Consider the following 12891-nt stretch of genomic DNA (forward strand, 5'->3'; position numbering starts at 1 on the left):
GTGGAAAGAGCTATTTGGAGAAATGAAGTTTGATGATATTGTCCTAGGGTTCTCTTTTTAGATAATTTTTTGAGAAACAATCAGGATAGCGAAATTCCCTCCCTTTAGATTTGAACTCCTTTAAGATATCAAACTTCACCTTTCTAATAAATAAATTATAATAATCAATACCTGGAGCTAAACGATATGCATAGTCTGTTTACGATTTTTTTTTACATCATACGACATGGAAGTTCAGCGGAAGCCATGGGGTAATCCAAATATACACTCAAGTTTTACATTATTTTAATATTAATAGAGAAGTCCAGCCACCTTCCTTCTAGATCACCTCTACAATCTGTTAGGCATAGAAGATTCATGGTTTCTGACGATCTGTGGTCGGTTGTGAAGAGTTTCCATTGTGTTCCCAGAGGTTCATAAGTTGATCTGGTCTCATCTCCCTCTCAGGCTCCCAACATTTTACCAAATTAGCCTAAATATTCTCAGTGAGGTTCATGTCTGTATCCTTACTGGCCAGTCAAGCAACTGCAGATCCTCTCGACCTTGAAACCATTCCTGGACCATTCTGGCCGTATGAATGGGGCAGCGGTCGTGAATGAAAATGACAGTAGCAGGTGGGGAGGAATAATTCCGCTGTTGATGTGAAAGAAGTTAGAAATCCCGAAGAATTTCAATGTATTTTTCACCAGTGAACCTCCACTCAATCCTGGTGATATCATCCATATAATGTAAGAAGATCCAGCCCCAAACGTTTACTGTGACGTGCCCATTCCTGGTCACCTCGTAAATTTCCTCTGTAGTATCTGAAGGGAAAAAATCTTAATTTTAACAATTTACGCTTTGCTTTTCGTAATAGGGAAAATAATGCTATATCGTTTTGGGAAATAAAATGCTAAGTAACAACCCTTGGAATAAGTTAAGAATGTTTATTAATCTGCAAGGATTAATACTTATAATAGCATTAACTTTAATCTGCAACAGTCCCGTTATGATATGATATTCTTTAATTCAGTAAACACGGCTGTATCTCTATTATAAATTTGCCTACGTGATTATTCATAACATTAATAATGCATTTGATTAATGCCTGAAAGCTGGCCATAGTAGAAACTAATGGGGGGTTTTCAATGAAGAATTTTTATTTTTCCACAACTTCTCGTGGCAAATATAATTCAATTAGCGGAAAAATACATGGTTATTGACAAAATTATTATCTTTTGATTATAATATTACCCTTGCTTATAATTATTATAGTCTGACTGTTATTAATGATTATAGAAACTCACCTTATATTACTCGATCTTCGGTTATGTATTCTGCCGTGACTTCTGCTAGTAAAAGACCTTTCGTCACTGCATACAACTCGAGACCGAAATTCCATATCCTCCCCCACAAACTGTTGAACAAAGGCAAGACTATCAGCACGATGCCGTTCGGCGAGAAATTCCTTCTTGGCAGGAATTCTATGAGGTAATCCTGCCTCATCCAGACGTCTTCGCACCCGTCATAGCCGAAACATTTAATGCCAGACGTTCACGAATAGCAATAGTATTGGTAAAAGCACCTTCTTATGCTGCTCGTCGAATGTCGTCGTTATCCTAACGGGTGGTCTTTCGTGGTGGAGGTCTTCGAACTGAAATACGTAATTAACATGCAGATACCTAGATAATCAAGATTAACTTATAGCCTGTTTACTTATAGGGAACGCTATTTGGTATTATGGGAAGTAAAGAGAAAGAATCACTATTAGAGTTCAACAGGACCAAGGCAACTATAATTTAGGTTTCATGATTTTACGGGTTTGTAAGGTTTATTGTTTAAAAAATTAATAAATAAATGAAATAAATAAATGCTATCCAAAGTCGGTCAATTTCCCAGTCTAAGCATGCCTCCTTTTCCATTTATTTACTGCTGCAGGGGAGACGTCAAGACGCTGTGCAACAGTACGTATTGGAAGCCCACTTTCTCGTAGAGCGACGATCTGCGCCCGGAGAACCATATCTTGCTGTTCATTTGGAGACTATAACGAATACTACTAGCAGAGGACAGATAACCTATCAAAAATTTATACAACACCTCAGTCTAGCCATGATTGGGTGACAAACTGTTAGCGTGTAATAGGGGTGCTGTAGCAGTGATATCGTTATCATGAACAAAGTGATATATTAAATCACACGATTACTGGGACTGAGTGATTGATTGGCTGTTACTGGCATTGCAACATCTCAGGTCATTACTGTCATTGATAACGTTTAAAATTTCTGTATGTCTTCATAATGATAAATTGTTAATTGTCTGTTTGAAACACTAAAGGTGGTGGTGTTCCTCTCTTAACGTGAATTCCATTAATCTGCTTTCGGGCTGTTTTAGTGTATAAGAGGTTGGAGGAGGCAAACTTGTAATAAGTATTAATCATCATAGATGATAAACATTATCTTTAATGCAGTGGTTGTTACTTAGCATCACATTTCCCCAAACGATATATCATTATTTTCCCAGTTACGGAAAGCAACGCGTAAATTGTAAAAATTCAGATTGTTTTTCCTTCAGATACCACCGAGGAAACATTTACGAAGTTGCCAGGAGTGGCTTGTAACCGTAAATGTGGGCCTGGATTTCCTTACATGGTATATGTGATATCACCAACACTGAAGGGTTTCCCCAGTGGAAAATACGTTAAAATTCTTCAGGATTTCTTACTCCCTTCACTTCACCAGCGGAATTATCCCTTTCCACCTAGTCCTGTCATTTTCATTCATGACGGCTGCCCCATCCATACGGCCAGAATAGTCCAGAAATGGTTTCTAGATCGAGAGGATTTGAATTGGTTGACTGGCCAAATAAGGGTGCAGACATGAATCCCATAGATCCCGAGAAAGATAAAGTCGATTTATTAAATATTGAACAATTCACAGGTGCCCGGAGAGAAGCCGAAGTGCAGTGGAAAAATCACTGAATTTCTATCCCATGTATACAAAAAAAAAAAAAAAAAAAAAAATCATTTTTGTTCCCGTTATTTTTATGCTCATCCATTTCGTATGAAGTAGCTACTGTCGCATATCTTATGTAATATAAGCATTAAGCAGGTTAGGAGATTAATTACGTTTGCTTTATGTCTATTACAATAATTAGAATCATAATTACCTGACTTGTTATCGAATTACAGTTACAATTTCAATTACAAGATGGGGAACAATATCAAATACAATACAAATTTAATATTTCAAAATTGTAATCACAGCTACAAATACATATATAAAACGTATTACTCAATTACATTTCGCACACCTATTTAATTTTAAGAAATGCAGATAGTTGCAAAGACTTTATACTTGAGTTTTGGTTTCCTTTTACAGTCAATTTCTGCAACAATTGTAATTTGTAACTTATGATACCTTTAGTACAAATAAACAAACATCATCTAAAATATTTTAGACCTGTAGAAATTATCGTTAGCATCCTATGATTTGCCTAAGTAAAAATTTTTAGTATGTTTATTGTGGTGAAAAATTATTATGCTGATTATAAGAAAATGATACTGAAATACAAAACTCAAATACTGGAAAAAAAATTTCATTTCACAAAAATTTTTTGCACAAAAAAAGGAAATAAATGGAATAAAATTTTTTTTAGAATTGGTAGCTGGCTTGTCAAGATTCTCCCTTAATAATATAATAAATGAATTGGGAAGCGACTCAAAACATCTCTCCATTGCATTTGGTCAAGATGAGTTCTCGAAAAGTAAGAGGGCGGCTCTAGGATAACAATCTCAAATAAAGTTTTCAGTTACAATTACAATAACAATTACCATTAATTATAAATAAAAAACAAATGGAATTACAGTTAACTTCAAAACGTGTAATTAAAAACATATCAGATAAATGACAATTACACCAAGCCTGAATAAAAGGTAAGGTTTATTTGTAATTGGTAAAGCTCTCTTACTGTGGGTTTCACAGACAGTGCAGTCACGTTTTTGGTCAATAACACTGTAATGAAGACTGGTATCAGTACGAGATTTTGCTGTAATTTTTCGGTATAATCAAGGCTTTAACTCTATTGGATGTCCGGTAAAAATGCTCAATTTTTATTTGTAACACGTAGAGTAACTATAACCAGTTACCTATTCAAACCAATCTGTAGGCAATTGGCGGCTCTCTCTTGCTAAAAAAAAAAAAAAAAAAAAAAAAGTTAAAAAGTTGCGTGACAAACGGATTTCTGCTACCATGCCGACAGCTATGTTCCTAGGCGGCCATCTCTTCTTCACCTTCGTAATGCAATCATATGGCTGATGCCCTGAGTCCAAATGAAGATTGCCAAGGAGGTAACTAAACACAAGTATAACAGTAGATTTACCATCAATCACAGTGTCTATCGTTCTACTATTCCACCATACATGCAGATATCTCTTACTCCAATAATTATAATCATTTACTCATAACCCAAGTCAATAGTCACTAATAATAGTTAAAAAATGCTATATTACTGGTTATGATTATTAATAATTAATTAATATTGTTCCCTTGTTTTCAACGTAGACCAAAAGTAATATATCCATTGCCTAAGGTAAGGTAGTACGGTACGAATTTGAAATTGAAATTTTTTCCGTACCTGAACTGTACCGTACCGTACATTCGGTAAAATTGTCGTTGCGTAATTCCGTACCGTACACATAGGCTATAAATATCAACCGTACCGTACCGTACCGTAAATAATGCCAGCCTTGCTGGCAGGTAACAACAGCGTGAATCGTTATATATATACAACATTTTTATTATTATTATTATTAGATTAGATATAGATAGAACAAAAAAATCGTGCAAAATATACTTAAACTAGTAACATTCAGAGAGAGAGAGAGAGAAGGGAGGGGGAGGAGAGGTGAGGGAAGTCTCTCAAGACGGTGTACCAGGTAAACCTGTGTCCAACTGTACTGTCACGCACAATAGTTCGTTCCCTCCGCTGATCCAGAGTGAACACGAATCCGCGACTATGAAACCCCGGAGCAGTTGAGCAAGTAAACTAACGGAGCATCCAATAGATGTTGCGCCGTCAGGACAAGGAAGCAAGGAAGTAGCAGTGGGCAGCAGATAGTTTTCTTGAGGCATAGAGTAAAGGTATCCTTAATCTATTAACGTTAATTAAGAGAGTGGTCGTAAACATTTTGTTTGTTGTTGACGACACTGGGTTTGAGTGTAAAATGTGATTTAAGGAAATATGCGAAATAAATATGAGACTAAAAGTGCTTAGGAACTCAGTATTTATGAAATGGCATTTCCTATAGATTATTAAATCTTATATACTGACATGACTGTCCACGAGATCGATACAAAACTTTCACCCAAGTGTTAACGGTGGTGTTCGTAAGCAGCAAGCCACCTCTATATATATATATATATATATATATATATAATATATATATATATATATATATATATATTATTATATATATATATATATATATAGAACATCTATATCAGCAAAATTAGCAAATTTTTCAGTTCACTTACTTTATGGAGGTAGCAACCATAACACAAAAGATACATGTCTATATACTTATACAATTCATGATTGGGCCAACCTCCCATAGAGAGGAAGCGGGCGATGTGGGCAATAACACAAAAAAAAAGGGGCTCTATATAATTTTCTTTATTTACTAAATTTTAGTATTAAAAACAACATGAAATATTAGGATACTTTTTCACCAATATAACAGGTTCATATTTGGTTTGGGGAAAAAGAGAAAGACAGAACCACAGAATATAACAAAGACAAAGATGAGTAGAGAGAAAGAGAGAGAAGATAAAACTTATTAAGTTCTTTCTAGATTTGGTGTGAAGAAGCCTCGTGTTCTTTTATTTCTTCCTAGCACCAGGTCAGTTGCAAAATACGAGTCATTATCCATTTTACTATATTTCTTCAGTAAGGATATTTTCATCTTGTTTTTTCAAGATGCATTTTTTTTGGTTTATAGAAAAATAACTTAACTCAATTCTGTGTTTCAAGAAGCAAAGTAGTTTTCTAGTGCCGATGAGTTATAGCCAATTCTAAGTGTAAAAGAGTTAATATGTTTTTGTAGGAATGTAACTTTTCTCTCCTGTAAAGTCCAACTGCCATAGTCCTTGCCGTTCCCCTGACCATTCCTGTTATTAGGGAGGGTTAGGAGCCACTAGCTTCTACCTTTTGCATTGGAGAGAGTAAGTTGCCTAGTATATGGCCATCGTAGGCTGCAGCTTTAGCTCCAATAATTCTATCAGGGCTTATTTCTTTTACCTTTTGGACCCCCTTTTAATAATCTAGCCTTAGTTTCTTAACTGCTGCTCTTATTTCTGTCAACTTTATTACCTTAATCTGTTTTCCTTCTTTTCTTGGAATGAAGCGCGTTTTGTAATTCCCTTTATTTCAAAATAACAAAATAAAAGTAGTGGGATATTTACAAAGCCTTCTATGTTCAAAATTTAAGGGCTTATTTCAGTTTGACTAAATGTTAAACTAAAAAAACATCACATTTTTCCGACAATCTGGCAGATAAATTTGAACCAATATCACTTTTTTTTTCCTTTAATTTTGAGATACTATAAATATTACTTTTCACTTTAACCTATGAAATATGCATGATCTTCCAAAACATTAGCATAACTGGTAATCAAGTAAAAGGAACATAACAAAAACACGTGAGCTAGTGTCAATATTTTTATCAGTATTATTTTTATGATAATATACAATGATAGGATGTCCAACCTCCATCCTGCATCTGTGACCTCACAGACGATCAGGTATGGAATCTACAGTTTATATTATGTAACAGGAAGTGGGGTTAATGTATTTGATTTCCCTGGAACGTGTTTTACGCAGATATTTTTTTTTCTTTATCAAGCACGCTTCTACAATACATTTTCTTAACCTTACATGTCATGTCGTTTCATTGTTGTATTTATATTTGACGACATTATGACTCGTAATGTTTTAAATAGTATTTAATTGCGGTCATTATCGTCCGTTATTAAACAGTATTATTTACATTTGTGTTATAAGGATACGTTCACACCAAAATGCGTGCCTATAGAAATGGGGCTGTTAGGATTTTCTGCTTTTATTTCTATATTTGAATTTCAATTACCGAATCAAGTTATGCTCAAATAAAAAAAAAAAAATTTTTTGACCCCCCCCCTTTATACCTGATTTTCACTTTTATATAGGACAATATTTAGTATAATTTAAATTTTCGTTTTACCTTTTCTTTGTATGCATATGATATAAATTTAAAATCTTAAAACTTACCTAAGTTTTTGAAAATCATTATGGTTGAGTAGTTGATTATTATATATAATATATAATATTTCTTTTGATGTCTCGGCTAATTCATTTAGAATGATATCTTTTAGTTATTTGGTTAAATCCAATAACAATAAACGTAAGCTTAGAAAAATGTTCATTTTTGCTCAGTTCCAATTGCCCGCCTGTAGTTAGTATTGTTTTTCTTTTTTTGTAGACAAAAAAAGGTAAAATAAAGGAAAATCCCTAAATATAGTTTTAATAGATAAGACGATAAGAGAACCAAACAAAAAAGATGCGTACTGCAAAAAGATCCCGTAAAAAAAAAGAGAGAGAGAGAGAGAGAGAGAGATTTGAGAGAGAGGGAGAGAGAGAGAGAGAGAGAACTGCAGAAATTTATAACACTAGAAACAAGGCATGATGGAAATCTTTCAGAATGTTCTTGTATATTTTGATAAATCGAAATATCTCTTGTGAAATATTGAAAATCAAGGAAAAAGAGAGGGATATAGAGGAGAGTATATGAATTGGGTACTCCAGTTTGAAGAAAATGTGGCCTTAACCTGGCCTTCCTGCCTTGGCAGCAGTTGTTGTGTGACTTTTATTGTCTAGATGTTGTCTGAAATACGGAGAGAAGTCTAACGCAAGGATAGTCATGTTGTTTATAGGCTGCCTATTCACTGGTGAGGTTCCTCCTAATACTGTGATGGGAGGTGAACAGGCCAAGGAAAATGGAATGAACGAGAGAATTTTCGGCCTGCGAGACACCACACAGTACCAGAGAGAGCAGCAATGAACTTGGACCGGATCATTTTCAGCTGCAACAGAGGCTTGACTACAATGAAGACATTCAGAAGGCGGGCGAAAAGGAAGAAAGCACTCGTGTGATCCAGATAACTCAGTTGTTGCAACAACAGGCCTGGCAAGAAAGGGCCCACTTATTCGAAGGGAGACGTTGTTTCTGAAGGAGAACGATCAAGTGAAGAAGGAGAAGGACGTGCAGATATAGACCGAAGAAGCGGCGCGGATGGCGAGGTTCAGTACTCGTCCAGGAACGAAAAGCGCTAATCCGACAGGAAAGACGCCGAGGTCATGGTTCCAGATCTGCCCAGAAGGGAAGGGTGGAAGATCTCACGAAGGAAAACGTGTGTACTACATTGTGAAGTTCAGGTGCGAAACTGAAGAGAAACGAGCTGAGGTGCCTTCTAGAGGAAGGGAAATCATCGCTTCAAGTCGCTGGATAGGAAACACCTGTCCACGGCGAACGGAACGACCAGTTGGAGATGAGGTTCAACAGCTGCGAGGAGCGAAGGAGAAATCGGTTTGCCAGCTCAAGAACCACAGGGAAATTACAGATGCCTGGGAAAAAGAAAAAGGAGGAGCAGCTGTCCATGTTCAAGGAATGGCGCGACCAAGTCTAAGCTGCCTTGCGAGGAGGGCTCAGATGTCAAAAAATTTGAGGAAGAATGTTTGTTGTATGGAAAGTTTTTTTTTTTTTTTTTTTTTTTTTTAATCAATAAAGTTATTTACAAAACTGCGATTTTCATTTTCACATTATTTTTTTGCAGCAAATTTTGTTTATTTACATAAAAATTCGAGTTTAACTCGAATTTAAAGGACTTCTTTCATAAATCCATGTGTTAGAATTGATTTTAGTTTGCAATGGATTTTAGGAATGAACTGCAATACTTTATTTTTATATGGAAGGTTTGATGTTTATATGTAATAAGTTTGCTTTGTTATTAATAGTTGAAGGATATGAAAAGTAGAGGGAAATAAAAAGTATAAAATGTTTTTGTAAGAGTTTTATTGATTCCTGAAAGGGAAAGGTAAATGTAGGGATGGTGGGAGTGCCAGATTCGAAGCAGAAGATACAGAGAAGATTGGTGGAGCCAGGAAAAGCAGCGGATTCAGAGAAGATTGGTGGGGAGAATGTCAGGAGAAGCAAACGATGAGAGAAGATTGGTGGGGAGTGCTAGGAGAAGCAGAGGATTCAGAGAAGATTGTGGAGTGCAGGAGGAAGCAGAGGATTCAGAGAAGATTCAGGGAGCGTCAGAGAAGAAGCAGAGTATTCAGAGAAGATTGTGGAGTGCCAGGATAAGAAGCAGAGGATTCAGAGAAGCCCCTAGAGAATTGAAGGATTCAGTGGCATATTCTGGTTCTAAGGTTAAACAGAGTATTACTCTCTTAAGGGACGGCGGGCGAGGCCCGCCAGGGGTCCCGGGACGGGGCGGGCAAGGCCCGCCAAGCGTCCGGGATTGGTGGGCGGACTCCGCCCCCGCCAGCTCCCCGGGGAACGGGCGGGCCTCCGCCCGAGGCACGTCCCGGGGCTGGGGACGGGAGGCCTCCGCCCGCCCCCAGGCGTCCCAGGGACGGGCGGGCCTCGCCCGCCAGGCGTCCCGGGGACGGGCGGGCTCGCCCGCCCCAGGCGTCCCGGGGACGGGGCGTGCCTCCGCCCGCCAGGCGTCCCGGGGACGGGCGGGCCTCGCCCGCCAGGCGTTCCCCGGGCACGGGCGGGCCTACGCCCGCCAGGCGCCCCGGGGACCGGCGGGGCCTCCGCCCGCAGGCGTCCGGAGACAGGCGGGCGTCCGCCCGCCAGGCGTCCCGGGGGACGGCGGGCCTCCGCCCGCCAGGGCGTCCCGGTGGGGACCCGGCGGGCCTCTGCCTGCCAGGGCGTTCCCGGGGGACCGGCGGGCCTCGCCCGCCAGGCGTCCCGGGGACCGGCGGGCCTTCGCCCGCCAGACGTCCCGGGACGGGCGGGCCTCGCCCGCCAGGGGTCCCCGGGGACGGGCGGGCCTCCGCCCGCCAGGCGTCCCGGGGGCACGGGCGGGCCTCCGTCGCCAGGCGGTCCGGGGACGGGCGAGCAAGCGGCACGCCAGGCGTCCCGGGGATGGGCGGGCAGAGGCTCGCCAGGCGTCCGGGGACGGGCAGTGGCCCGCCAGGCGTCCTGGGACGGGAGGCAGAGGGCCCAGCAGGTGTCCCGGGGACGGGCGGGAGCGGCCCGACAGGCTTCCCGGGGACGGGCGGGAGGGGGGGCCCAAAGCGGCCCGCCAGGCTTCCCCGGGACGGGCGGGCAGCGGCCCGCCAGGCGTCCCGGGGCGGGCGGGCAGCGCCACGCCAGGCAGTCCCGGGGACGGGCGGGCGCGGCCCGCCAGCGCCCCGGGGACGGGCGGGCAGCGGCCCACCAGGCGTCCCGGGGACGGGGCGGGCGGGCAGCGGCCCCGCCAGGCGTCCCGGGGACGGGCGGGCAGCGGCCCGCCAGGCGTCCGGGGACGGGCGGGCAGCGGCACGCCAGGCGTCCCGGGGACGGGCGGGCAGCGGCCCGCCAGGCGTCCCGGGGACGGTGCGGGCAGCGGCCCCGCCCAGGCGTCCGGGGACGGGGCGGGCAGAGCCCCGCCAGGCGCCCGGGGACGGGCGGGCAGTGGCCCGCCAGGCGTCCCGGGAAAAGGGCGGGCAGAGGCCGCCAGGCGTCCCGGGAACGGGCGGGCAGAGGCCCGCAGGCGTCCCGGGGACGGGCAGGCAGAGGCCCGCCCAGGCCTCCCGGGGACGGGCGGGCAGAGGCCCGCCCAGAGGCCTCCGGGGACGGGCGGGCAGAGGCCCGCCCCGCCCCCCAGGCCCCCCGGGGACGGTCGGGCAGAGGCCCGCCAGGCGTCCCCGGGGACGGGCGCGGGCAGAGGCCCCGCCAGCGTCCCGGGGACGGCGGGCGGGCAGAGGCCCGCCAGGCGTTCCGGGACGGGCGGGCGAGGGCCCGCCAGGGGTCCGGGATGGGCGGGTGAGCCTGCCAGGCGTCTTGGGATGGGCGGGGGAGGCCCGCCAGGCGTCCCGGGACGGCGGGCGAGGCCCCCGCCCAGGCGTCCACGGGACGGCGCGGGCAAGGCTTGCAGGCGGGTCCCATGGACGGGTGTCAGGCCTGACGGGTGGGCGAGGCCCGCTACGGGTTCCAAGGGGAAGGGGCAGGTGAGGCCCCCAAGGTGTCTGGACCTGGTCAGCCGGGGCCCGCCAGGTTTCTCGGGCGGGAACGGGGCGAGGCCCGCCAGGCGTCAGGGATGGGTGGGCCTCCGCCCGCCAGGCGTCCCGGGGGACGGGCGTGCCTCCGAGCCCGCCAGGCGTCCCGGGGCACGGGGGGCGGGCCTCCGCGCCAGGCGTCCCGGGCACGGCGGGGCCTCCGCCCGCCAGGCGCCCCCGGGGACCGGCGGGCCTCGCCCGCCAGGCGTCCGGAGACAGGTGGGCGGGCGTCCGCCCGCCAGGCGTCCCGGGGAACCGGCGGGCCTCCGCCCGCAGGCGTCCCGGGGGACCGGCGGGCCTCTCTGCCTGCCAGGCGTTCCCGGGGGGACCGGCGGGCCTCCGCCCGCCAGGCGTCACGGGGACCGGCGGGCCTTCGCCCGCCAGACGTCCCGGGGACGGGCGGGCCTCCGCCCGCCAGGGGTCCCGGGGACGGGCGGGCCTCCGCCGCCAGGCGTCCCGGGGACGGGCGGGCCTCCGTCCGCCAGGCGTTCGGGGACGGGAGCAGAGCAGCGGCACGCCAGGCGTCCCGGGGATGGGCGGGCAGAGGCTCGCCAGGCGTCACCCGGGGACGGGCGGGCAGTGGCCCGCCAGGCGTCCCTGGGAGCGGGAGGGCAGAGGCCCGCCAGGTGTCCCGGGGACGGGCGGGCAGCGGCCCGCCAGGCTTCCCGGGGACGGGCGGGAGCGGCCCGCCAGGCTTCCCCGGGACGGCGGGCAGCGGGCCCGCCAGGCGCTCCCGGGGACGGGCGGGCAGCGCCACGCCAGGCGTCCCGGGGAACGGGGGCGGGCAGCGGCCGCCAGGCGCCCGGGGACGGCGGGCGGGCAGCGGCCCACCAGGCGTCCCGGGGAGGGGACGGGCGGGCAGCGGCCAGCAGGCGTCCCCGGGACGGGCGGGCAGCGGCCCGCCAGGTCCCGGGGACGGGCGGGGCAGCGGCCCGCCAGGCGGTGCCGGGGCAGGGGCGGGCAGGGCGGAGCCAGGCGTTCGGAGGACAGCGGCCCGCCAGGCGTCCCGGGGACGGGCGGGCAGAGCCCCGCCAGGCGTCCCGGGGACGGGCGGGCAGTGGACCCGCCAGGCGTCCCGGGAACGGGCGGGCAGAGGCCCGCCAGGCGTCCCGGGACGGGAAACGGGCGGGCAGAGGACCCGCCAGGCGTCCCGGGTGGGGACGGGCGGGCAGAGGCCCGCCAGGCCTCCCGGGGACGGGCGGGCAGAGGCCCGCCAGGCCTCCCGGGGACGGGCGGGCAGAGGCCCGCCAGGCCCCCAGGGACGGTCGGGCAGACGGCCCGCCAGGCGTACCCAGGGGACGGGAGGGCAGAGGCCCGCCAGGCGTCCCGGGGACGGGGCGGGCAGGAGCCCGCCAGGCGTCCCGGGACGGGCGGGCCGAGGCCCGCCAGGGGTCCCAGGGATGGGCGGGTGAGGCCTGCCAGGTGTCTTGGGCGGATGGGCGGGGGAGGACCCGCCAGGCGTCCCGGGGACGGACGGGCGGGCGAGGCCCGCCAGGCGTCCCGGGACGGGCGGGGGGCAAGGCTTGCCAGGCGTCCCTGGACGGGTGGGCAGGCCTTGACGGGTGGGCGAGGCCCGCTACGGGTTCCGGGAAGGGGCAGGTGAGGCCCCCA

This window comes from Macrobrachium nipponense, chromosome 6 (assembly GCF_015104395.2).
Source record: "Macrobrachium nipponense isolate FS-2020 chromosome 6, ASM1510439v2, whole genome shotgun sequence".
Taxonomy (NCBI): domain Eukaryota; kingdom Metazoa; phylum Arthropoda; class Malacostraca; order Decapoda; family Palaemonidae; genus Macrobrachium; species Macrobrachium nipponense.